This window comes from Euphorbia lathyris, chromosome 6 (assembly GCF_963576675.1).
Source record: "Euphorbia lathyris chromosome 6, ddEupLath1.1, whole genome shotgun sequence".
Lineage (NCBI taxonomy): Eukaryota > Viridiplantae > Streptophyta > Magnoliopsida > Malpighiales > Euphorbiaceae > Euphorbia > Euphorbia lathyris.
The window spans coordinates 64905053-64932091 of record NC_088915.1 but is presented as its reverse complement, the minus strand read 5'-3'; the positions used below and the strand labels follow the sequence as shown (position 1 = coordinate 64932091).

Genomic DNA, 27039 nt, shown 5'->3' with positions numbered 1-27039 from the left:
GTGTTGCAATATACGTTGCATTTTGAAAATATTTTTTTTTGTTGCATTTGTTGCATGTATTCGTATGTCTAAAATGATATATGTATATCTCCTCCCACACTTAAATTGGACCATGTCCTCATTGGTGCAAAAATGAGATAAAACATTAAAGATAAAACATACGAAAATAAAGGAAAGATTAGAAAAGAAAAACATTCAACATAAAATTAAATTTAAATTGTACGAAACATAAGAAATAAAAACGTACGAAACTGAAATTAAAACAAGATAGGATAAAAAAATGAAAGATAAAACCTAAACATGCGGCGGGGAATCCGGAGGTGTTGGTGAAGTTTCCACATTTCGGCGATGAAAAACGAAAGCATCCGATGCCGAGTCGATCTATGCGCACGCCTCAAAGTATTGAGGTTGTCATTCATCACCATGTTGTTCTCCACCAAATCATCAATTCTTAAATTCATTTGTCTATTATTTGCATTGATTTGGTTCAAAATTCTCCGTAAATCCACCGGATCATTGTCTGGAGTTGCTTGGGCTTGTGGTGCATCAGCCGCTCCTTCCTCCGCACCTCCTTCTTCGGTACCTACATTTTGGGAACTAGAAGCACCTCCACCCATAGTGCCACGAAGATGTGCAATACGGGAAGCATAAGAAATAAAAACCGGAGGAGCCGCAGAAACCAATAAATGAGCCCGCTCAAGAGCCGCAATGTCCAAAACCGGAACATACCCATGGTAGGTGGACATATCATAAGTTGCCAATTCATCCCGTGCTCCCAAAACAATAGCGGTGATTAAATTACCGAGAGGGACTTGAGTGGTATGAGCCCTCGAACCACGATACAAATTGTCAAATATCATTCCAATGCTATCAACCCTGAAACCTTTGAATAAACAATCCCAAACAAATCCCGGACTTGAATCTTCGAACTCTCAACATGACCAAATAGTGAAAAACTCAAATATTTGTGAAAGAAGAACACACAATTGTCCTTAATCAATTTGCTTGAAGTGTTTTTGGAGTCGAAAGAAGTTTGATCGGAAAGAGTTTGCCAAAAAGAGTTATTGTCGAAATCCTTAGGCTTATCATAAAAATCACTAGTAGGGAAACCAAACATATTTCCCATAGCCTCATAATCTATGGTATAGGTAGTACCATTATTCCTAAAAGAAATTTCCGTTCTCTTTTTGTTCATCTTCAAAGTAACCAAAAACTCAACCACATATTCTGTAATTTGGGGAAAACGCATAGAAGCAAAAGTTTCCCACCCCAAAGTGTCAATAAAAGCATCAATTTGAGTAGTGAAGTTCAACTTCCTTACCGAATCAAAGTCAAGAAACTGCATATCCACGAACTTACGATTGGCGTGTGAAAAATGCTTGAAACGTCCAACTTCTTCCTCTGAATGAATGTCGGTATAAGCCCCGCAACTAACACGAAGGCGATTAGCCTCGGTGACAGCCGGCTTGTGTCCAACACGCTTTGCTCTAGGCATGGTTATGGTGGTTAAGGTTTAGAAAAATAAAAGATAAAAGAAAAGCTTGAGGTTGAAGATGAAGTAGAAATTGTATGGAGTCTTGAATTTGAAAGGTGTAGGTGATTGAAAAGGGTAATGAAGAAATTGGGAAGAGTAAAAGTAAGGTATTGGGAAGAGGTTAGAGTAGGGGATTGGTTAAAATTTGAGGTGATGTAAGGTTTGTGTAAGTAAAAGGGATATATAGGGTTGAATAGGAAGAGTAATAGGTAGTGGAGGAATAGGAAGAGGTTGAAAAATAGGCAAATATCCGGACTAAGGAGTGCATGAACTTCGCGTGTCGCGACCGAGGACGTACATCCGCGGCCGCGGTACGCGTTTTTCAGAGAATTTTTCTCTGATTTTCTGAGGGATTTTTGCTGAAGTTACCGAGAATTGTACCATTCTCGGTCGCGGATCACCCCCTGGTCACCCAAATTCTGCATATTAACTCCATGTTGTGTAATTTCTTGATAAATTCTATCCTGAACTCCTTGAAAATGTAATCTGTACTTAAAAACATAAATGTAAAACATTAAATGATAAGGAAAACCAAAGGTTTATCCTTATTAATGGAAAAATAAATGAAAATGCTTTAATTAATGTATGTTAAATGAATCATTATTTTAGGAATTAAAACTTAGTTATTAACATTTAATTAGTCATGAATTTACTAAAGTTTCATTTAATAGATTCATTAGTGTAGAATAATGAAAATAATGATAGTTTAACCATATAATCAAAATCAGGATATAATGCAAAAGAGAAAGTTTTATTAATTGGAAATATGTACAACATATATACAATCAAAATAAACAAAGTTATGCTAGAAATTCGTCCCTTTCAATCGAGATTTTCTTAGCCCTATAGCGGTCTATTTTCATCTGTACGAAGGCTTGACGTTCTAGTGCAGAAAGAAAATTGGGGCCTGATCGAAAAACTCGTTTCACTAGACCTTCATATTCTAAAAATTCATAGTCTAGCGTCGGAAAAGATTCAGCATCACTCCAAGGAACAGAAATACTTTCCTTGGTCCCTAGAATTATTCCACATATGATATTCCCGAATCCAACCTTCTTAGCCTTGGATCTAGATGCGGCAACAAGACCCTCCATCAGAATCTTTGAAGAATCAACCACGTTGCCTTGAAATATATCGCCAAGTACATAAAGATCAGTTTCTTGGACGACACTACTGAACGTGCGACCGAACAGACTGTGACTCAGAAATTTATGCAAATACAGCATAGAGTTGGAGTGAAAAGACTGATTATAGGCAAGTTTAGGATTGAAAGGCCAGATGCCGGTGAGCATTCGCCAAATATCAGTGGATGTCATGTCTCTTCCATGATGACGTTTGATATTATCTTTAAGGGAAAACCAAACCAAGCATGTAATTCAGGATATCCAAAAGTAAAAGTTTTGCCATCCCGACGAAAGCTAAGACGCACCCGACGCTTATTAACAAAACGAACCGTACAGAAGAATTCTAATATCCAGTCTCCAATTATAAAAACTTCATATCAACAAATCTGGTCCATCCTAAACGTTCCATGTAGCGACTCATATCGTCTTTAATTCCCAGTTGATCGTTAAGAAAGTCATCCATGTATAACATTCCTACAAAGAATGTGTATCGAAGCCTCAAGAAGCGCCTTCCCTCATCATGATTGAAGATAGGAAAGTTACATCCATAACGCTCTGATATATCAGTATGTTTATTGCGTGAAGCAACAACTTTCTTAGATGGTGTGTTTGTAGAAGTCATGGTGTTTGGAATGAGTAAGGAAGCAAAAAAAAGTTCTGAACTTATTTTCTGGGTTGATGAATTGTAAGAAAATCAGAGAATTGTTCTGACAGAGATGAAAAGAATGTGACAGAAAACCGAACCTCTAGAACCTATTTATAAAATCCTAGGATGAAAAGAGGTGTTGTTTTGAAGTGAAAAGGCATAAAATCAGACCTCTTAAAAATGAAGAAACTCAATTTTTCGTTTCTGAAAAGTTGTGTCTGCTGGAAAATGAAGAACAAGGGTCGGATTTCTGCAGAAATTCACCGTATCGCGACCGCGGATTCTGAGCCGCGGTCGCGACACGCTGATTTCCTTGCGGAAATCAGGCGTCAAAACCTCAAAAAAAAAATTTTTTTTGTTATCCTCTACCGAGAATCCCTATCCTCGGTAAGTTCAGAATTTTTCCTGTCTATTTGAAATCTATTGAAGTCAGAATTCTCAACTGAGAATTCCAAATCCTCTGTAAGTTCATAAATTCCCTAGCTAACTAGAAATACCTAAATTCTCAACTGAGAATTTTAAATTCTCTATAAGTTCAGAAAATTCCTTATCTTCTTAAGAATTCTAAATATGTGAATTCTCAACTGAGAATTCCAAATTCTCAACTGAGAATCACAAAATTTCTTCTAATTCACATTAAATTCCTAAAAATTAATTAAAACCATGACTTGAATATATTTTTTATATATCTAAAATTCTAACATAAAATGATATAATCTAAAACAAAATAAAATAAAAATAATAAATAAATAAAAACTATGTGTAGAAAAACGAAATGATTTATATGTCAGGAAATCTGGTTACGAAATTAGTTCCTATTTCGGAAATATTTTCGTAATAAATTTTACATCTATTACCATTAACTTTGAAACGATCGCCGTTAGTTTCCTCAAGTTCTAAAGAACCATAGTCGAATGTTTTGACGACTAAATATGGTCCGGTCCATCTGGACTTAAGTTTTCCTGGAAATATACGAAGCCGTGAATTAAATAACAGCACCTTATCTCCAACATTAAAGTGTTTGACTTTGATTTTGGCATCGTGCCATTTTTTCACTCTTTCTTTATAAATCCTCGCATTTTCATACGATAGATGACGTAACTCATCTAACTCATTTAAATTGAGCAAACGTTTCTTTCCTGCTTGTTGTAAATCAAAATTAAGTTTTCTAATAGCCCAATAGGCTTTATGTTCTAATTCTACTGGCAAATGACATGCTTTTCCATATACTAAACGATATGGAGTCATTCCTATTGGTGATTTAAATGCAGTACGGTATGCCCATAGCGCATTATTGAGTTTTTGTGACCAATCTTTTCTTGATGATGAAACAGTTTTCTCTAGAATCCATTTGAGTTCTCTATTTGAGATCTCCGCCTGACCATTTGACTGAGGATGGTATGGCGTTGACACGCGGTGGCGTACTCCATACCTTTTCATAAGTATATCAAAATTTCGATTCATGAAATGGGTACCGCCATCACTAACAACGAATCTAGGACAACCAAATCTACAAAATATATCGTCAAGAAAATTAACAACTACTTTAGAATCATTCGTAGGGGTTGCAATTGCTTCAACCCACTTCGAAACATAATCAACGGCTACTAATATGTAAGTTTTACCATTGGAAGGCGGAAAAGGTCCCATGAAATCTATTCCCCACATGTCGAAGATTTCAACTTCCAATATGTTTGTGAGGGGCATCTCATCTTTCCTTCCTAAATTTCCCGTTCTTTGGCATTTATCACAACGAGTAATAAATGAACCAACGTCTTTAAACATCGTAGGCCAAAAGAAACCACATTCCAATATTTTAGCTACCGTTTTATTAACTCCATTATGTCCTCCATATGAGCTGGAATGACATTCCGTTATTATAGATTCATATTCATTTTCTCTAACACATCTCCTAATTATCCCGTCACCACATGATTTGAATAAAAAGGGATCTTCCCAAAAATACTGTTTAATATCGAAGAAAAATTTCCTCCTTTGTTGGAAAGATAATCCTTCCGGAACAATATCGGTTGCAAGATAATTAGCAATATCTGCATACCATGGTGACATGATACTTTCTACTTGATAGAGATGTTCATCGGGGAAATCATCTCGTATACCGACAGTTTCACCTATAGGACCGTTTTCATCTTCTAGTCTTGATAGATGATCGGCGACAAGGTTTTCTACTCCCTTTTTGTCTTTAATTTCTATATCAAATTCTTGTAACAACAAAACCCATCTAATCAGACGCGGTTTTGCATCTTTCTTAGCAAACAGATAACGAAAAGCTGCGTGATCTGTATAAATAATAACTTTAGATCCTAACAAGTATGACCTAAACTTATCACATGCAAATACTACGGCTAACATCTCTTTTTCTGTTGTTGTGTAATTTAATTGTGCACCGGACAATGTGTGACTTGCATAATATATAACATGTAATCTTTTATCCTTTCTTTGACCTAAAACACATCCTACAGCTAGGTCACTTGCATCACACATGATTTCAAAAGGTAAATCCCAATCGGGTTTAGCGATTATGGGTGCACTGACTAAAGCTGTTTTCAATGTCTCGAAAGCTTTAATGCAATCTTCATTAAAATCGAAGGTTGAATCCTTCATAAGCAAATTAGTAAGTGGTTTGGAGATTACAGAAAAGTTTTTTATAAATCGTCTGTAAAAACCTGCATGTCCTAGAAATGATCTTACTCCCTTGACAGTTGTTGGTGGGGGTAATTTTTCTATTACTGAAGTTTTTGCTTTATCCACTTCTAATCCTTTTTCAGATATTTTATGACCTAAAACAATTCCTTCGTCAACCATGAAATGACATTTTTCCTAATTTAATACTAAATTTGTTTCTTCGCATCTAGAAAGAACTTTATCTAAGTTTTTTAAACATGCATTAAAAGAATCTCCATAAACTGAAAAATCATTCATAAATACTTCCATGATATCTTCGATAAAATCATTAAAAATTGCAGTCATACAACGTTGAAAAGTTGCTGGTGCATTACATAGACCAAAAGGCATTCTCCTATATGCAAATGTTCCATAAGGACATGTGAAGGTTGTTTTATCTTGGTCATCCGGGTAAATATATATTTGAAAAAATCCGGAATAGCCATCAAGAAAACAATAAAATGCATGACCGGCTATCCTTTCGATCATTTGATCAATGAAAGGTAAAGGAAAATGATCTTTCCTAGTTGCCTTATTTAGGTTCCTATAATCTATACAAACCCTCCAACCAGTGGTGGTTCGCGTAGGTATTAATTCACCTTCATCATTCCTTACTACAGTTATGCCTCCCTTTTTGGGTACACAATGGATTGGACTAACCCATTCACTATCCGAAATAGGATAAATGATTCCATTGTCTAAGAGTTTAGTAATCTCATTTTTGACTACTTCTTTCATATTCGGATTTAAACGTCTTTGTCTATCCCCTTTAGGTGGCTTATCTTCTTCTAAGTGAATCCTATGCATTACAATACTAGGATTAATTCCTTTTAAATCTGAAATCTGCCATCCCATACTTCCTATTCTATTTCTAACAACTTCTTTCAATTTTTCTTCTTGATTTTCTGTTAATTTGTTAGAGATGATTATAGGTAGAGTATCACCTCCGCCTAGGAAAGTGTATCTCAGATGGTTTGGTAATTCTTTAAGTTCTAATTTTGGTGGAACTACTACTGAAGGCGGAACTGGTCCATCTTCTCGAATCAAAGGCTCTGGGTCCTTATCTTCTAATTCTTCACCCATTATAGGTTCTATTATTTCTTCTCTTTGAACAATGTCATTAACACATTCTTCAACTAAATCAAGCTTCATACAGGCGAAATCCTCCATAGGATATTTCATTGCTTGATTCATATCGAACTCGATCTTATCGTCACCTATTCTTAAAACTACTTTTCCTTCCGACACATCAACTAGAGCACGTCCCGTGTTCATGAACGGTCTACCAAAGATTAGCGGACAATTAACATCATAAGCAAAATCTAAGATAACAAAATCAGTAGGAAAAATAAATTTGTCAACTTTTACTAAAACGTCTTCAATTATACCATATGGTCTTTTAGTGGATTGATCCGCTAATTGCAAAACCATATTGGTACGTTTGATGTCCTCTTCTAAACCTAATTTTTCAAAAATAGACAATGGCATCAAGTTTATACTAGCTCCTAAATCACAAAGACAACTTGGGAATTCCATATTTCCCAATTTACACGGAATGGTAAAGCATCCGGGATCTTTGAGTTTAGTAGGTAATTTGCTTGATACTATCGAACTACAATCTTCAGAAAGTGAAATGGATGAAATTCCTTCCCAATTAATCTTTTTTGAAATTAGATCTTTCAAGAATTTTCCATAGTTAGGAATTTGCGTAATTGCATCCATGAATGTTAAATTTATATGCAAATTTTTAAGTTTATCTAAAAATGATAAAAGTTGTTTATCATGGTCCTTATTTCAGACCCTGTGTCGAAAAGGTGGTTTTGGTACAAAAGGTTTCGTACTAGAGTCAATTGGTGTATCTTTTTGTTTTAACGTATCTTCTTTGGATTTTGGTAAATCATTTCCAGGTAAAGTTGAATTTCCGGGCATTTCCGGACCTAAGTAGTTTTTCCCCGAGCGAAGAGTGATAGCCTTAACATGCTCTTTCGGATTTTCTTCCATTTGGCTGGGAAGACTTCCCTCTTTGCGGGATGGAATTGATTTAGCAAGTTGTCCAATTTGAACTTCTAAATTATGGATGCTAGATGATTGGTTTTTGATAAGCTGATCGAATTTACTTTCGATCCGTTTAAAACCATCGTCTTGATTACTTACCTTTCCATTCATAGCATTTATAAATTTGTCGATTTTTGAAGATAAAGTGCTAATCGTATCTCTTGTTTGATTTTGATAATTATTTACACGATATTGATTAGCATTTGCATTATTATTATTATTACTATCTTTCCAGTTAAAGTTAGGATGATTTCTCCATCCAGGATTATAAGTATTAGAATAAGGATTAGTAGTTTGGTTTTGTCCTTGGACAAAATTTACCTGTTCTATCTCATTCATACCTTCGTAATCAATGTCTGTCTGGATCGGATCATTAGGATCGCACGGTGCCATAAACCTATCAATTTTGTGCGATAAAGCAGAAAATTGGGTTGTAACATCGCAACTGGATCAAGATTCATTATACCTTTAACCGATGATGTACCTGAGGATGATGGTTTCGCCATTGGTATATGTCCACGCTCTGCGGGCCACATACTGCTGTTGATTGCCATTTCCTCCAAAAGTTCTCTTGTTTGGGCGGACGTCTTCTTCATAAATAACCCTCCAGACATAGCATCTAATGAACCTCTAGTTGTAGGATTTAATCCATTATAGAATGTCTGCATTAAAAGTGCATCTGGAAGTTGGTGGTGTGGGCATAAACGTTGAAGTTCTTTAAAACGTTCCCAAGCTTCATAAAGAGTTTCATTATCATTTTGGGTAAAAGATGTCAATTCTTTGATGACTCTTGCGGTTTTTGCTAAAGGAAAATATTTTGATAAAAACGCTTGGGCTAATTGGTCCCAAGTTTCAAATGTTGCAGCAGGCATAGAAGTTAACCAAATTTTTGCCTTATCCTTCAAAGTGAAAGGGAAGAGGCGAAGTTTGATTGCTTCGGCTGTTACATCAGTAATTTTAAAAGTGTCACAAATTTCTAAGAAATTTGTCAAATGGGTATTAGGGTTTTCGTTAGGTAGTCCGTAAAACGTTACGTTGTTTTGCAACATATTAAGCAAAGCAGGCTTAATTTCAAATTGATTTGCGTTTATACGGGGTCTAACTACACTATTAGTTACACCGGCCATTCCTGGCCTAGCATAATCCATAAGTGTCGGTGGATCGGCCATATTTTCTGGCTGGACTACTTTGGTTTTTAAGGGTGTTTTGTCTTTGTTTTTGTTGTTTTTCTTGTTTTTCTTAAGTGTTCTCTCAATTTCTGGATCAAGAGGGTCTGGTGGTGTGCCCGAACTTCGCGAACTGCGCATGAACTTGAAATTGTTGCACGGCCCAAACTACCTTCAAAACAAAATTGAAAACAAATATGTTATATAAACTGAAAATAAATAAAATGTAAAAGTTGTATAAAAATAATGTGTAAACCTAGATTCGAAAATAAAATACGAAAAATAAAATTTTTGTCAAAAATTTTGGCGTATCCCCGGCAACGGCGCCGAAAACTTGTTGAGCGATTTCCGCAAGTGCACGGTTTCGCTTGTAGTAATAAAAATATCGATCCCACAGGGATACGTTTTTCAACGAAAAACTTATTTTTGAATCTGTTAATTTCGAACTTGTTAGATTTACTATTGAATGTAAATGAAAAGTGAAATTTGTCTAATTGAATTTAGGAAATTGTTTAATTGAGTTTGTGGACTTTGAGTATTTGAAAATGCTGGATTAAGATTTTATATTAGAATATATCAATTGTTAGAAAGATCTTCTGATTTAGGGATGAATTTTACAAAACAGGAACATTTAGAACTTTTAGAAAAACTAATGAATGTATTCATTTGCATTAAGCAAAGAAAACAACTTAAACTTTGTATCAATTATGATGATGAAATAAATGACGGAACCTCTAATTAATTGGCTTTGAACGCGACAAAACCCTTTCGGGATAGTTGCCCTTAATCAAATTAAAACTCTTTCGAGATGATAATTTGCCTAAGTGTTCAACAAAGTTTCCTTGTAATGATTTTGAATTTAACTACGTTTTAATGAAAACACCAGCAATCACTTTAGTGGATTGGTTACCATAAGTGCTGCATAACGATTTATCGAATAGAACGGACTTTATTAGATGAAATATAAGTAGATACAAGTTTACAGAGAACATGGAGCATCGAGTTCTTCGAGGGCGTGCAAGTGAACGGCTGATCAGTCCTTTCCTTGGGGTTCCTTAGAGGTTGTCAGGCTCAGGGGCGAACACTCTACTCAATCTTCTCGCTGTAACTTCGTAATAGGGATTCGGTCGGCCACTACCAAAATGCAAACTAAAACTGGAACAATGTCTAAACGCTACTGAGTTGTAATTAAACTATAAACAATATGTGTACCTCATCTTGTTTTGTACAGAATCTAATTTCTAACTCTCGAACTATTTTTGCTTAGAACTTAGACATTAGTTCTACGCTCTGATTCTATATCTATATTACATAACATTACATCCTTTTTTTTTCAACACCAACTCTTTATTTATAGATGTTAAAGGGTTGAGATTGAAGTGATGTGTCTTTTGTGAAAAATTGTATCCGTTGGTTAAGAGTCGTGTCCGTTGTGAAAGGACGTCTTTATCCACTTGAACGAACGCGTTTCTTGGATTTCAACATGTGTTAAATGCACTTTGGCAGAATTTCTACACTTACCGAGAATGGGAATCCTCGGCCGTGAATGGGGGAGCATTAAGTTGAGCTTTGGACGAAGGGAGGAAGTAGCTGAACCACGCGTGTCGCGGCCGCGGGTGGGGGATTCGCTGTCGCGGCATGTTGTGTTTTTCACTTCTTTGCTCTCGTTCGTGTCCTTGACTTGGCGCTTTTGATTTACGTCGTCTTTGACTCCTTTTGTAGGGTTTTTCTTCTGTTTTTGATCCTTTTTCGTTCATATTTGGATTTTACCAAATATTTAGGTACCTTGCAAGAAAGAAAGATATTTGAGAGTAAAAGTAATCTAAACAGATATAAACAACATAAATTTGTAAAAATAATGATGTAAATATTAATGATATTTTAGGTATATTTTGGGCTTAACATCCGCCCATGACCTGGCCGGAGATTCTAAGTCAGGGGGAACATGCTCCTGTTGAGGTTTAATTGATTCTGTATGCACCATTACAGTTTCATTAGGCGTATTGCAATCCGAAGGCGAAGATCTAGTTAGCGGTGTGGGAAGTTCCTGGTTCAGCGGGTTAGTCACACCTGCATTATCAATGCTTGTTTGAAAAATCACTATTTGCTGATCAACATGATTCGCCAGGGAAGTTTCCATAATGATATCTTCTTCAATATCCTATGACGCTGAGGATATATCATCACCATTCTCTTGTGTAGCAGCTTCTAGAGCAGTTGTTTCTTTCATATCTATCGGGGCTGCTGGCATGTTTGGTTTCTGTTGCCAAACATGTTTATTTTGTGTTTCCACCACCTTATTAGTTTCTGTATGCCCATACCCTTGTTTATTTTTCAAATTACGCCTACAGTTAACTGTAATATGCCCCACAGAATTACATTCCGAGCAAAAGGCCGATAAATTTTCATATTCAAGATTGACCCAGACCATTAAAGAATCAGTGTCAATTCGAAGCGTATGTGAATAGGTTTGGATAAATCAACGTCCACTAAAATTCTAGCAAAATGCCCAAATTCACCATCAACTGTGTTTTTATCAAAACGCAATGGGATGCCAATTACTCTAGCAATATCAACAATTATCTACCTATCCCAAAATTCCCAAGGAAGGTTAAAGATTCTAACCCAGAGTTGAGCAGTTGTGGATTTGTGTTTTGTTGGATCAAAGCCAGGAATCCAGGGTTGTAATCGAAGAATACCAGGTTTGAGAGCAAGAGGACCCCTACTCCAAATTGCCTTCAAGGCTTCCTCATCTGGCATAATAATGGTATAAAATCCCTTACCAATGGAAATTAGCTTCCAATCCGAAGAACGTCCCCATATTGCATTTAACTTGTGCTTAAGCTCCTGATGCTTCCATGGAGAATCTCCTTTTGAGAGTGTCAGCCTCCCAATTACCGCGAATTTACAGACCTTTAAACGATTGTTGTAGACCTCCTGTGATATCTTAATAGCCTTAAATCCTCCTACATCAAAGATTCGTGGTTGTTCACCTTAAGATACTGTCGTTGTTGGTTGCTCTCGTGTGAGCAGCGCATCCTTAAAGGAAGGAGTCGATTTCGCCGCTGAAATCGAAGAACTTGGAACCGTCAGATCTGCTGAGCCGATCGTTCCTTTTTGTTTATGCCTTGCAAAAAGATCAGCATGACTGAAGAACTCCATTGAAAATCAGAATCGGAAGACTTGGAGAAGAAAATCAGAGTTAATAGTCAAACTCTACATTTGCTTGTGTTTCCTGGAAGCTATTTATGCTTCTGCTAGTTCTGAAATGTTATATACAAATTATTGAGTAAATACTGAGTACCTAATGTTTCCAAAGTTGAAATCACATATCAAGTAGGATATTCTGATTTTGGTACGTGTTTGTTAGACATCAAAGATAAGTTTGCCAACGAGTCATGTTGGATTTCCATGTTGAAGTATTATATATTTCAACTCGTTGTTGTTAGAATCGTACGAGTCGCGAGTCGTATGATTCAATCCGATTCTGTGTGATCGGACATTGGCTGAATCGGTGGCGAATCAGCTGAGTCCATCGATTCAGTTGATTCATGAACTCCATATAAAAAACATAAAATAAACTCTTTTTATTTAAAGAGTAAAAATCGCGTGCTGAACTAAAACTAATTAAAAAATTATGGAAAACTAGGAGACTCTTCAGACTTTACAAATTCCAGCGCTTTCTTTCCTTCTCTTTCTATGTTTCTTTGATTTTCTCTTCTTCTATTTCTTTCGTTCTCTTCAACTGTCATTTTCTATTTTTTATTTTCCTTCTCTTCAACTTTCTTTCTCTGTTTTCTTTTGGTTTTGTGCAAAAAAAATTCCTCCTACTCTCTTCCATTACACAAATGAAATACATCAATTGCTTGGTCATTATTATTAACTTCAAGTCTAAACCGTGCAAGTGCAGCAACATATATCAGAGATATAAATTTGATAAAAGACACTCAATTGAGCTTAGTTAATTGAACAATTTAAGTGCTTGGAAAGGAATTGGAAAGTATAGTTATGGAAGAAGAAGATGATGATTTTTTTGATGATGAAGAATTCTTTGGCAATTAGTTTTATTAGGATTGTATTAGATTTGAATTTTAATTTAAGTGCTCGGTAGATAATTGATATAATTTCTAATTGGATATTAAAATTATATTTTTAGATTAATATTTAAAGTTAAACATGGTTAATATTTTATTTTTTATAATATTTTGAATTTGATGTGAATCGTAGGATCTGATTCGTTTTACGAGTCTTGATTTACAAAATAAGGATTTCGAGTCACAAGTCGAATCTCGATTTATCAACTATATGGTTGTACTCATGTCGAGCATTGTTAGAGGAATTTAGTAGTTGTCCTCAATAAGAGGTTCCACATGAATTTTTTTTTGTGTGCCACCATGGAAAATCACAATACAATGTTGTATATTTGAAACAAGATCTGTTGAAAACACTTTTGAGATATTTCTTCTGTTTGAGAACCTAGAAGAAGCTGTCTGGATATAATTTGTATTACTTGATAGTTGAGGGAGACTTGCACATAACATAAATCTCCATGCTTCATATATTTATTATAAAGATAAAATATAGATGTTTTCTAATAAAAGATTTAAAAAAACACATTAAGTAGGTGGACATGGGAAAATACAACTGCAAAATCCAGAAACAACACAGTATCCGCTACCATTATATTTAGCCAAGCACAAATCATTGCAAGCCTTCTCTGTACATTTATTGATATGTTCAGCTCTTACGCAAACTTTTGTTGGGGCTGCCTCTACAACACTGCTTTCTACAACATTCATAACAATAATAATAGATAAAAATTACAATTAGAATATCAAACAAACCAAACCATCAATTTTACCTTGAATTAAAAAGAAAGAAAAGCAAATCGATAAGATGCCTAGCATTTGAATTATAGAAAATAAGTATAAGGTTTATATATATATATATATATATATATATATATATATATCCTGGTACCTTCAGTGATCACCAAAAAGAGCTGGATGAGGATGATAAACATTTGAAGACTCTTCATTTCGTTTTTCTTTTAGCTATTCAAATTATTTATTTGATGAAATTCAAATAAACATATTTGCTGGTACATGTATATTTATTTGATCTAGCAAATCTCTGATTTGTAGTAGGTAAGTATGGGGCAGATTTGACATTGACTTCGGAGGGGCCGTATAAGTGCTTACGAACACGGAACCAAGCAAAGTAAAAGGCTAAATTTAACTTCAGGAAGTCAAGAACAAATGTTTAGAAGGGATCAAAGGCTAAAATGGACTTTAAATGGTCTAAAACGGACTTAGAAATCACAGGGCAGATTATACTAAAAGCTGAAAAAAGAATGTCTAAAACGAGTTGAGGTGCAAAGATTGACTTGTAAATGGAGTTTTTGAACATGAAATTGGTCAAAATAAAAGGCTAAATTTAACTTCAGAAAGTCAGAAACAAATGTTTAGAAGGGATTGAAAATAAAAATGGACTTTAAATAGACGAAATCGGGCTTGAAAAATAACTAGACAAATTATAACAAGAGCTGGAAAAAATAATTTGGATTGCAATTATTGATACGAGCATATTGGACAAGAATTATTGGCTAGAACGTTCATGGAGAAGAGCATAAAAGACCAAGTTTGTAGCCAAATCCAAGCTGCAAACAGCTATTCTGACAAAACAACCAAAGTCAAGCAAATAGTTGAGCAGAGAGATCGAATAGCCTATTTCCATCCAAATTTGGGTCAGAAAATGGGTAAATGGACTTATGCGCAGATCCAGCATCTACACGAAAGGATCGAACAATTATGCGAAAGTATCGAACAGTTGTTCGCTATTCCGATTCGGGTCAAAAAATGGGTAAACGGGTTGACACATAGATCTACAAAGGATAAGAGAGATAAGAAGTGTTATACAGCTGTAATCCACCATCTGTCACCATCCTAACACATGTATGCAATCTAATGGCTAGGAATAATTGCTTGTTCTGATTCAAACAGCCGTTTGACAGTTTTACCCTTTTAACCTAGTTTAGCTTTTTAGTATAAATAGATTCTTTTTTCTACTTTGTAAGGATCCCATCTTATCAATACATTTCCAGGCTCCATTTTGGGAGCTTCTTTTATGGTGTTGAGGCTTTTCCCTCATGAAAATAAGGGAAAATCCACCTTAACAAGCTTGGCCATCCTCTAATGGTGATTGTAAGTACGTTGTTTTATTAATGAAGCATGTTTATCTCTGGTTGGTTATTAAAGAGTTACTTAAATGCTTAGATTAGGATCCAATCTCTGTAATAGCAACAATAGATGACACGACGGTGCTCTAGAGTTGTGGAAATACTCTTTGGTATAGGTTGTTGAGGACGGACATAAAATCGACCATCTATCGGGGTTTCATTTATGAATGCTTTCTGGGTCTTAATGCTTGGATGCACTTAACGCAAGGACACTTGGTTAATTTGTATGCTTAGAATCTTTGGAAATGGGACACCGGACCTTAGTGATAAAAGAGAAAGATACCCAAACCAGGAACTTTATGTATGCTTATGTTAATGGAATGGCTGTGCGAGCAGTTACCTGTTCTGAGTTTGTGCTAATCTTGTTATTTTTATTTTATGCATTTATTTACTGCTTTATTAGTATAAAAATATCACAAACTGCTCGGTAGGAGGATTGGTTTGCGCAGCAGTAGTATCGACCTGCTCAGTGTCAACCTGGAGTTGAGTTGAGACTTGAGGTTGAGGCAACTCAAGGTTGTCTTTAGCAGGAGTGTCTTCGGTTACTTTCTCGTTAAGTTGAGCACCAGAAGCTTCGATCACTTGCTCAGTAGAAGATGGAGCAGCGATGTCGGCAGAGATTGGGCCCTTAGTGGTTTAGCTTTGGCATGTTCCTGTTGGCCAGAAATAGAGGCTTGCTTTTCCTTGACTGGTGGAGTTGGTTCAATTGGTTTTGAGAAAAATTTGAACTCCAACGCAGTTAGGTCAACAATAGGGTCACGAAGTGGGGATTCATCCAGAACATCAAATACTGGCGGTTTGTGTGACTTCTGCTTGAACCGTTTTTCATTGCTTTCGTTTGATAATTTTAGAGGAGTTATGTCAGCAGTGATGGGGTTCGTTGATGTAGGAGAAGCATCTAGATAAATTTCCTCAGCGGGCTCTTCAACAGTCATGTTCTTAACAGGAGACTGAGCTCCTTGCTCATCAGCCTGCACTTTGGCAGTTGAGTTGCTGGGTTCATTACTCCTTGTTTTCTCAGCAGAGACAGGTTTCTCCTGTTGACCACAAGGAGTTTTCTCAATGTCAAGTTCCTGAGCTCGCAGGAAGAAGGAGTTCTGTGGGATAGCAAAGTCCAGTAGAGTTGCGTCCAATGGGGTAACTCCAGAAGCCTTCTTCCTCTTTAGGGGTTGCTCAGTTTCCTCAAGTTCATCCTCAACCTCTTTTACAAGAGCGGGTCTTTTCTGTGCAGACTTAGTGGGTTTAGCTTTCTTCTTCGCTGACTCAGCATGAGAAGGTTTGGTCAGCACCACTTTGATTCTCTTGGCAGTCTAAACAACCGGTTTAGCTTTCTATTTAGCAGTTGAGTCAGCTTTCCTCTTTTTCCCTTTACTAGGCTGCTCAGCTTGTTCTTCTTCTTCTTCTACCACAGTTTCCTTTCCTTTCTTAGATTTGGCCTTGAAAAGGAGGCTGTGTGCTAAGCCGACCAGGATGGCAGCGGTGATTTTAGTTCCTACTTCGCTGTCTTCCTGATCTTGTGATCTTTTAGGATTTTGGTGATTAGGGAGCCCATTCGAAGAACCCCGGTGCTTCGTTGAAATGCCACAATGAGGAAAACAGGCATGTTTAGGGGCTTGTAATTCAGCATGTGCCAGATGAAGCACTGCTCGAAGTTGGATGTTGAGGAGGTGGAGTTGACCTTTGGAAAGAGGTAGTTGGTCAGTATGTAATGGGATTGTCTTTGGGGCTGACTAAGACATGTGGTTGAGACTTCTCCCATATGATCTTTTGGTTTGCAAAACTCAGCGACATACTTGACTCTCTTATAGTCATTTGTTCTCCTCAGTTCTGTGCCTTCCTCTTTTAGGTCCAGTGATATGGCTAGATATGAGGGGTTGATAACTATCTTGGTTTTGTTGACGTGTGTTACCATATAGTCAGCATCGTCATTAGTGACAACTAAGTTCATGTAGAACTCAGTTACCAGCCTCGGATAGGTCAGTCCATTGAGTGAGAAGAGGGTAGTCCATCCATTCTTGGATATCCAGTCGCAGTAAGGTTTCTCAGCTTCAACAAAGCTTTTGGAGAACCAACGTGAGGGGATGACATCAAGGTTTTCAACGTCGGAAAAGACCGCAATGAACTTCCTTTCCTTAGGGGCTCTGTCCTTGTTCTTTTTCTTCTTCTTTGAAGGAGTTGAGTGTTTAGTGTTAGGGTCCACACCAAGGATGCTGACTTCATCCATGGGTTGGTCGTGCTGACCATGAGCATTTTGAGTCTCTTAGAAGTTTCGTGGTACTCCTGCTCAGGTGGAGAAGCAGGGTTAATATCTGATCCGTTGTCCTCGTAATGGTCATCAGAAAGGTTTTGAGAATCACTAGACATGGTGTTCTTGAGAGTTCTTAAGAAATGTAGAGGGATTTGGGATTTGAGAGAGAGAGAGTTCGAGTGCGAAAATCAAGCGTAGAAAGTGAATAGTGAGAAATCTTTCACTATTTATAGCCAGTAAGTGTTGATTTGATAGGTCAGGGTAACGGTGGGAATTTGAACCATCGATAATCAGTTATTACTGACATTAATTGTGAGAAACGGCGTATGGTTTTACTAATGATGACACTTACGTCATCCTAGAGGCTACTTAAATACGCGTGCAAACCCTAATTGTGCAAGTTGCTTTACTCAGCAACGAAGGTACTCAGTAGTTCAAGTGCTGAGTATATAGAACAGGTTTATACATTTGCATAGTAAAAATCACTCATCATTCATATCAACTCAGCATGTAATAATCACTCAACATGTATTATACTTAGAATTTTATTGAAGAGGATTAAACATACTGATAGCTTCCCTTAGTATGCTGAACTGCTCACGAGCCAGCAGCTTCGTGAAGATATCAGCAAGTTGCTCATCCGTTGGGACATAGGTCAGCTTGATCTCTCCCTTGAGTACATGATCTCTAATGAAGTGATGCCTTATGCTGACATGCTTCATCCTGCTGTGCTGGATTAGATTCTTTGATAGGTCAATGGCACTTTTGTTATCACATTTGACTTCAATCATTTTAGTCTGAACACCACAGTCATCTAGAGGTTGCTTGATCCATAGGACTTGGGCAACACAGCTTCTAGTAGCAATGTAATCAGCTTCAGTGGTTGACAAGGCTACTAACGACTGCTTCTTACTGAACCAAGACACAAGACAGCTTCCAAGGAAATGACATCCTCTTGAAGTGCTTTTGCGCTCAAGCTTGTCTTTTCCATAGTCAGCATCAGTGTATCCGAGAAGTGTGAAATCATGAGTGTTGGGATACCATAAACCTACATTCACTGAGCCTTGCAAATATCTAAGGGTTCTTTTTACAGCTATGTAATGAGACTCCTTAGGGTTAGATTGATATCTTGCACAGTAGCATACAGAGAACTGAATGTCTGACCTACTTGCCGTTAGATAGAGTAGAGAGCCAATCATACCTCGGTACAATTTGTTGTCTACTAACTTACCATTTTCGCCAGCACAGAGGACAGTGTCAGTGCCTATTGGGGTAGATATTGACTTACAGTTTTCCATTTCGTATTTCATCAATATCTCTTTGGCATACTTAGTTTGACTGATGAAGATGCCATTCTTGTCTTGTTTAATTTGAAGTCCAAGGAAGAAGTTGAGTTCTCCCATCATTGACATTTCAAACTCAGTCTGCATCTTCTTACTAAACTCCTTGCACATAGATTCATTAGTAGCACAAAAAATAATGTCATCAACATATATTTGAGCCAGTAGGGTATCCTTACCCTTTCTCTTAATGAATAAGGTTGTATCAGCTTTACCTCTGATATAATTTCTAGTCAGCAGGAAACTGGTCAGCCTTTCATACCAGGCACGGGGTGCTTGCTTTAGACCATACATAGCCTTTTTGATTTCATAAACATGGTTTGGGAACTTTGGATCCTCAAACCCTGGAGGCTGATTAACATAAACCTCATCATTTATAACTCCATTAAGAAATGCACTCTTAACATCCATTTGACACTAGTACAGAAATGGCCTATGGCCACGCCTTATTAGCTACGGTTGTTTACAAAACCGTGACTACAGGTAATTGGAGTCGGTTATTTAAAAAACCGACTCAAATAATTAGAGCATTGGGGTCGGTTTTTTGAAAAAGCCGACTCTAAATGTGATTTTTAAAAATGACACGCGATTTGGATGGTCATTGGTGTCGGTTCTTCTTAAACCGAGGCCAATGATCTAGTAATCAGTGTCGGTTTAAATGTAAACCGAGGCCAATAATGACGCCTTATTAGCCACGGTTGTTTGAAAAACCGTGGCTGAAGGTCTTTAGGGTCGGTTTTTTCAAACAACCGTCTCTATCTAATATGTTATTATGGGCTACGGTTCATATACAACCCACTCCAAAGACCATTAACTGTATCCTTACCCTAAACCTAAAGAGTTCAATTCTTCTCGGCTTCCATCCTAAACCCTTCAGCTCGATGCCTGCCTAACCTAATCCTTAACATTTTCTCCTCTATTTGTGGCTCTCCACCTCACGTGAACGCGATTTGCCTCTTTTCGCGTGTCTCCACACATCACCTGAACAACATTTGCATCTCTCCACCGGTCTCACCTATCGCCTCAGTTCGTGTCGCCGCCACCTCTACTAGTCGCTGGATTGAGACGCTCATTTGTAATTTCTGATAATCGCGAAGCCTCAGTTTGTGCCTCGGAGTTGTTGGTCAGAACTTTGAGCTTCATATCTTGTTGTTTTGTTTGAGCTCACTGTTAATGAACATATTGCTTTCTCTTCTTATGTTTCATTCTAGGGTTAGGGTGTATTCTCATTCTTCCTGTTCTGGTTCCTCTCGATTTGCCAAGTTCAGGTACGCTAGAGCCTTTCTCTGTTTTTTTTCTTTTGTTTTAGGAAGCTTGATTGGGAGTTAGATGCAAATAGTTGCATATAGCACTTTATATTACTCTTTCCTGAAAATTTCTAATAACTTGCTGGTTTGAAGATTCAGAACTGAATTTGGCATACAAGCCGTGTCTGTTCTTCCTTCTGCTTGGCTAAGCGAATTGTTTCTGTTGAAATTTCTATTTTCTTTCTCAAATGTTCAAGTGCTTGAGTTTGCATATGAGAGCAATTGTAAAGTCAATGCACTGTAAATTTTAAATAAAGAAGGTTGAGAAAAAGTTAAAACCTGATAAAATCAGACATTTGTAGGCTCAAACATGTACATATGGATAACATTTGTCCAGGTAAAACTAAACCTCAAAAGGTTTCGAAGCCTACAACTGTGAATGTCTTTGATAATGGGGAAAATCCTAGTGATGCTTAACTTGTCTATGGTTCAATGTGAGGGCTATTCTTCACCTACTAATTTGATTGTTTGTCATGTGAATGATTAATGGATTACTATTATCAGGGGTAAAAAGGTTAGGGGAGAGGCTAAAGACAAGCATATTGCTTATGATGATGTCCTTGAGACTAGTTCTTCCTTGAGTCTCCTTGTTCAAAAACAGGACCGCTAAGCCCGGTTTAGGTGCTCGAAATCAAGTAAGGAACCCTCAAGGATTGGGGGATTTCAGACCAATATCCTGTTGTACTTTTTTGTACAAAATTATCACAGGGACTTTGGCTGCCAGATTGAGTATTGTGTTGGACATTATTGTTATTCTCGATTAGTCAGCTGTCATTCACGGGAGTAGGATTATTGATAATGTGATTTTTACACATGAGTTGGTTAAGCATTATCATAGAGAAACCAATGGTAAGAATTTTTCTTTAAGTTGACCTTAGCAATGCTCATGACTTCATTGATTGGGAATTTATTAAAGAACTGCTGTTTGGATTAAGGTTTCCAAATCAATTTACTAAATGGATCATGACATGTATAATGTCTCCTTACTTTTCTATTGTGATTAATGATGGACTTGAAGGGGTTTTTCCTGGTGCTTGAGGACTTAGGCACGGTGATCCCAAATCACCATTGATTTTTATGTTATGTATGGAGTATCTGTCTAGGTCCATATCTTATTCAATCTCTCATGTTTTCATATGTTAAACCATTTGTGCTTTGCAGATGATTTTTCCTATTTTATACCTATTTGCAACTGAGTGCTTGAGTTTGCATATGAGAGCAATTTTGAAACTGAACACCATTTTTCTCTGTTTTAACCTGAGCTCCTATTTAATCATATATGCACTGTCCTATTTAATCATATATGCACTGTCTGAACTGGAACATAGAAGATGAGCCTACTAGAAGTGACGTTTAGTCTCTTTGAGTGGCTAAATCCTTTTCAAATTCTTAAAATACTCTCTTAAGAAACTCCAAGAGTGCAGTGAGCTAAAAATTCTTGAATCCAAACAATGACTAAGAGAAACTTCAAATTCACGTGTTCCTTTACTTTCTACAACTGCTTCTCTGTCAGAAACTAGACATTGCTCGAGTATAGACCATTATCAAACCTTCATTGAACTAATGTGCATGGTGTTAAGTGCATAAGTGGCCAGATGCACTATTGCTTTTCCCTTTACTTTAGAATTGTAAACCATTAGCCCAATTGCTTGTGAACTTTTAGAAATGTTCGGATAATATTGAACTACTTGTCATTTCATTTTGGCTTAATACATCAAGTCCTCTCTGTACTTGGAAAATAATCTGATTGGCTCCTGAACTTGCTTAAATTTAGGCAATGCCATTGTTTCTTTATTGTTTATCATCATATGTCCCTGTAAAGGTCATATTAGCGCTTATGTATTTCCTTGAACAGAGCATAACAATTATGTCCCTGATATATATTGTTTCTCTTACTGTTTTTCTTTATAGTGTGGGAATGATGAGTGCTACTCAGAAGTTGCGTGAAATGAGCACTGAGCAGGTTATATATACTTGAATTTCAACTGGATATGTGCAAGTCAACACTTTTTAACTTTTCAATTGTTGGCAGAGGTTTGAATTTCTTGGTGATGTTGTGGTGGACTTGCTTAATACGTGGCATCTATATCAAAGTTACACCAGCATCGATCCTGGTGTGTTGACGGACTTGCGTTCCGCTTGTATCAGCAATGATAACTTTTTCTCAAGTTGTTGTAATGAGAAAGCTGTACGAGCACCTTCAACATTGTTCAACGTCACTTCTAAGCCACATAACTTTTAATGTATCTGATGAAGTCACCAAATCGACTGGAGGTCCAAATTGTCCCAAGGTAAGTGCTTAAGCAGTTAATCGATTTCTTGGTTTTTAATGGGACAATTAATATGCCTTTAAGATTCTTGAAGTTTTAGACTTTTGAAGAATTCCCTTCTTAGTTAGTTCCTTTTGGTATAGAATATATCATATATGTGTTCTGATAATTCATGTATTTACAATAGCAGGTTCTTGGAGACCTGCTTAAAAGTATTGACGGGGCCTATGTTAATTGATACAAAGTTTAACCTTGATTAAATGTGGCAAGTATGGAAGCCGCTTTTATCTCCTCTTCCAACCCCTCAAAATCTTGAGCTGGCTCCATGGCGTACACTCAATGAATTATGTGATTCTCTTGGTTATTTTGTAAAAGAGAAGATACGAGTCAAAATGAAGCTGTGCATGTTGAGCTTAGACTACAGCTTAACAATGTCCTTTTGGTTGGAAATGGATATGACCGGAACACAAAAGCTGCAGGAGGAAAAGCAGCATCTCAGTTGTTGAAGGACCTTGAGGTTTGCTTTTTTTTTTTTTACTTGTGCTGTTTCATTTTGTTTCTCTAGGAATTAGGCCTCCTTAAAATTAATCAAAGTTTATACAATCTGAAACCTATATGATATTTTCCTCTAGGAAATACTATACAATCTGAAACCTATAGGATATTTTACTCTAGGAAATATATAGAATAAATAAATTGTTAGGATTTTTTTTCAAAGTTTAGAAGGGTTAGTAGGTAGGTTTGTTAATGGTCAAACTGGTATTACAGTTTTTCTTTTTCTAATGCTTATCATCATGACATGAGTTGATAAGTTGGAAAATTCAATTTCTACTCAAATGTGTATGTATCAGTTTGTTACTAGAAGAGTATGTATAACCTTGAAGTATGTCTTTACTATATACAATTGCTTATATTCTAACAACAGCAATTATTCATCATTAGATTCATTCCTTGCATGTCTGCCATTTTTTCTTTCGCAATGGCATGCCATATTGTCATTTCCTTGCTTTGTCCAAGATTCAACTTCATTATTTTGAAGGGAGTTCTGCATCTAACAGTAAAACAACAAATTCTATAAAAGGGTCATTGTCTAATACTGTATATAACTTGTGGAAATATGCATGCTTAATGTTCCTGGGAGACATTAATTATATGTTTACATGTTATGAAAGTTCTTGCAAGTAATCATTTCGCTACCATATTGTTACTCCAATCTATGTTGCATACAAGTGCATGAATAATATATTTACTTATGTTTCCTATTGTTGAGACGAGGACTGGAATCTATCGTGCAGGATTGGAAGATAACAACTGCTTCAGAAAAGTTAGCAGAGTGCCAAGAGACTATACTGAACCCAGGGAAGTGGTTGAAGGCATTGGTTGCACCGTGTGACACAGCCTTGTTGGACAAAGTCATATCTACCTCCACCGAAACAACTGATGCCTCAGTCGCCGCCACGACCGTTAGCACAACCCCAACTGCACCAAAGACTCTCATGAACCAAAGGTCCTCTCTTCTTGATCAGATGCTAGTAGAGGATAATGTCAAAAATAGGGATTCAGATTCGAAATCAAAGCTTGTATATATATAGCAGGTTATTACATGAAAATACTGTGAAATTGTGAATATTGAATCAAAGCTTGTATATATACAGCAGGTTAATTAATTACACTATATTTGTGTACATTTTTATTGATTTTGTATTTAATTTCAGTAATACAACAGGATCAATTTCGATTACGGTAAACAACTGAGGTAACAAATCTCGTTTGCCGTTAATTACAGTAGGAAAAAAATAGAGCAGGTTTAATTTGAACCTGCTGATATAAAATTGTTAAAAACAATAACATCAGGGTCGGTTGTTTGTACCAACTGACTCTAATATAATTAAGATTAGCCACGGTTGCAAAACATCGGACTCTAATGGTTAGAGCATTGGGGACGATTGTTACAACAACCGACTCTAATGCTCTTATCATTAGCCATGGTTCTTCTACAACAGACTCTAATGGTCAGAGCATTAGAGTCGATTGTTACGAAAGACCGTGGCAAAAGACCCCTATAGCCACGGTTTTTCGTAACAACCGTGGTCAAAACATAGGGCATTAGAGTTGGTTATTCGTAAAAAGCGACTCTAATGCCCTTTTGGCCACAGTTAATAAACCGTGGCTAAAGACGTAAAGCATTTGCCATGCCCCCCTTTGGCCACGGCCGTACAACCGTGGCTAATGACGGTAAACGACCGTGGCCATAGGCCATTTCTGTACTAGTGTGAAACAGTTTAAAGTTCACAAAGCTAGCATATGCACATAGTATTCTAATAGCTTCTAGCCTTGCCACTGGGGTGAAGGTCTCACCTTAGTCAATACCTTCCTGCTGACTGTAGCCCTGAGCTACAAGTCTTGCTTTATTTCTGACTACGTTCCCTTGTTCATCCAGCTTGTTGCGGAAGACCCATCTTGTTCCTATGGTCTTCTGACTTCTTGGGTTTGGCACTAAGTCCCATACTTCATTCCTTCTAAACTAGTCAAGCTCCTCTTGCATTGCACCCATCCAGAACTCATTGCACTCAGCTTCTGAAAAATTCTTTGGTTCCAGAACTGAGACGAATGCTACATTGATGAGATATCTCCAGAGTTGATTTCTTGTCATCTGGGTGTTCTCAGCAGCATCGAGAATGGTGCTTTCAGAATGTCCTCTTGGGATTTTGATTTCTTTCGGTAGTGTTATGTCTTGAGCTGGTTGTGTTTCAACAATTTCTGTAGGTACAGATTGGTCAGTGAAAACAATTTGAGTTTCGTTTTTACCTTTAGTCAGCCCTTGAAGTGGTAACTCAGCGGCTGCACTTTGGTCAGCGGATGCTGATTACGGATCATCCTCAATCGGTTGATTGACCTTCCCTGCAGGGTTAGTTTCATCGAACTCAATATGTACAGACTCTTCTAAGACTGAGTTCGTTTATTGAAAACTCTATATGCTTTGCTGTTTGTTAAGTAGCCTAAAAAGATAGCTTCATCAGATTTTGAATCAAACTTAGCAAGGTTGTCTTTTGTATTTAGAATAAAACATTTGCAACCGAAGGCACGAAAATATCCTGGGGATGGGCAAAATTTTACCCCTCATGGTCGGGGACGGGGGTAAAATTAATGGTAACAGTGAAAGTGATGGAGTCAATGGTAAAAAAAGGTGGGTCAACGGTAATAGTGGCCATGAATGTAATTTGATATAAAATTTAGTGACTTTTATGTTACGTTTTGAAGTTCATTGGCCATAATGTGAAAATGTATATTTCATCAATGATGTACAACTTTTGCTTCATTTCATACTTTGGTGTACAACTTTCAATTTGTCTCACTAATATGTACAAACTTATAGGTGACATCCACTTTGATGTATAATTGGCATGGTTTTAAAAACCAGACCGATCCAACCGGTTGAACCGGGAACTGATATGGGGTCACTAGTGACCTTATATGAACTGGGTGGAACCGGCGAATCGGGATCAACCCGGTGAGTAGGTTTCACCCTGGTTTATTTTAAAAAAAGTTTTAATCAGTAAAAAATAAGGGTTAATTACAAAATTGAGCCTATTTGAAAGTCCATTTACATATTAGGAATAGTTGCTTCACTTCTTACCAATCTAGACACTCTCACTTGATTTGGACCAAAATACCCTCATTTTCTTCTCTTCTTCGTCAAATTCACTTAAACCATGGACTACTCTCTCCTCTTCCTTCTCCTCCTCCCTTGATGCCAGTTTTTCCCTATCAATGGCTCTTCCTGTAATTCCTCTATCAGTTTTCTCATTTTCTTATCTTACCTAATCTAATGTCGCTTCCGTTACAAGCTTCCTCCGGGACCTAGGCCATGGCCGGTGGTCGGAAACCTCTACCAAATCGAGCCTGTGAGGTTCCGATGCTTTGCGAAGTGGGCTGAGATTTACGGTATAGTGTTATGAAGATCTCTATTTACTAGTTTGTCTATTGTGCTACGCTGAGGGACATACAGTTCTTCCTCAATGGTATTCTAACAACATCGGTCACATTTTTCTAGATGGTTGCTTCATGAGATCTGAGAACTATAGCTTCTTTGAGGAGTACAAAGGGCCAGAAGATGAGTTTGTGTGTGGAAATACAACAAGGAAGACTTCGACATTTGGGGAATCTCTTCTAATTTCTTTTTGTTCTTTTCTGCTAATTCACATTGTCGAGTTGTCGCGTTCTCGTGTTGCATATATAACGCGACATCATATATAAACTATTATTTGTCGCGTTGTTGCGTTTTCATATAACGCGACAGATAATATATGAAAACGCGACAACGCGACAAATAATAGTTTATATATGATGTCACGTTATATATGCAACGCGACAACTCGACAGTTGCCGGAGTTCCTCTCCATACCGATTGGAGAATGAACCGCCT

General features: G+C 37.0%; 1 non-coding gene and 1 pseudogene across 1 annotated transcript; one reads left to right on the top strand and one right to left on the bottom strand.

Annotated features, from left to right (window-relative positions):
- The window catches only part of LOC136233723 (uncharacterized), a 149433-nt pseudogene that overhangs the window by 89163 nt on the left and 33231 nt on the right, over window positions 1–27039 (bottom strand).
- Window positions 8729–8835, top strand: LOC136234407 (small nucleolar RNA R71). Its single transcript, XR_010691291.1, has one exon. It is a non-coding gene; the product is annotated as a small nucleolar RNA R71 (small nucleolar RNA).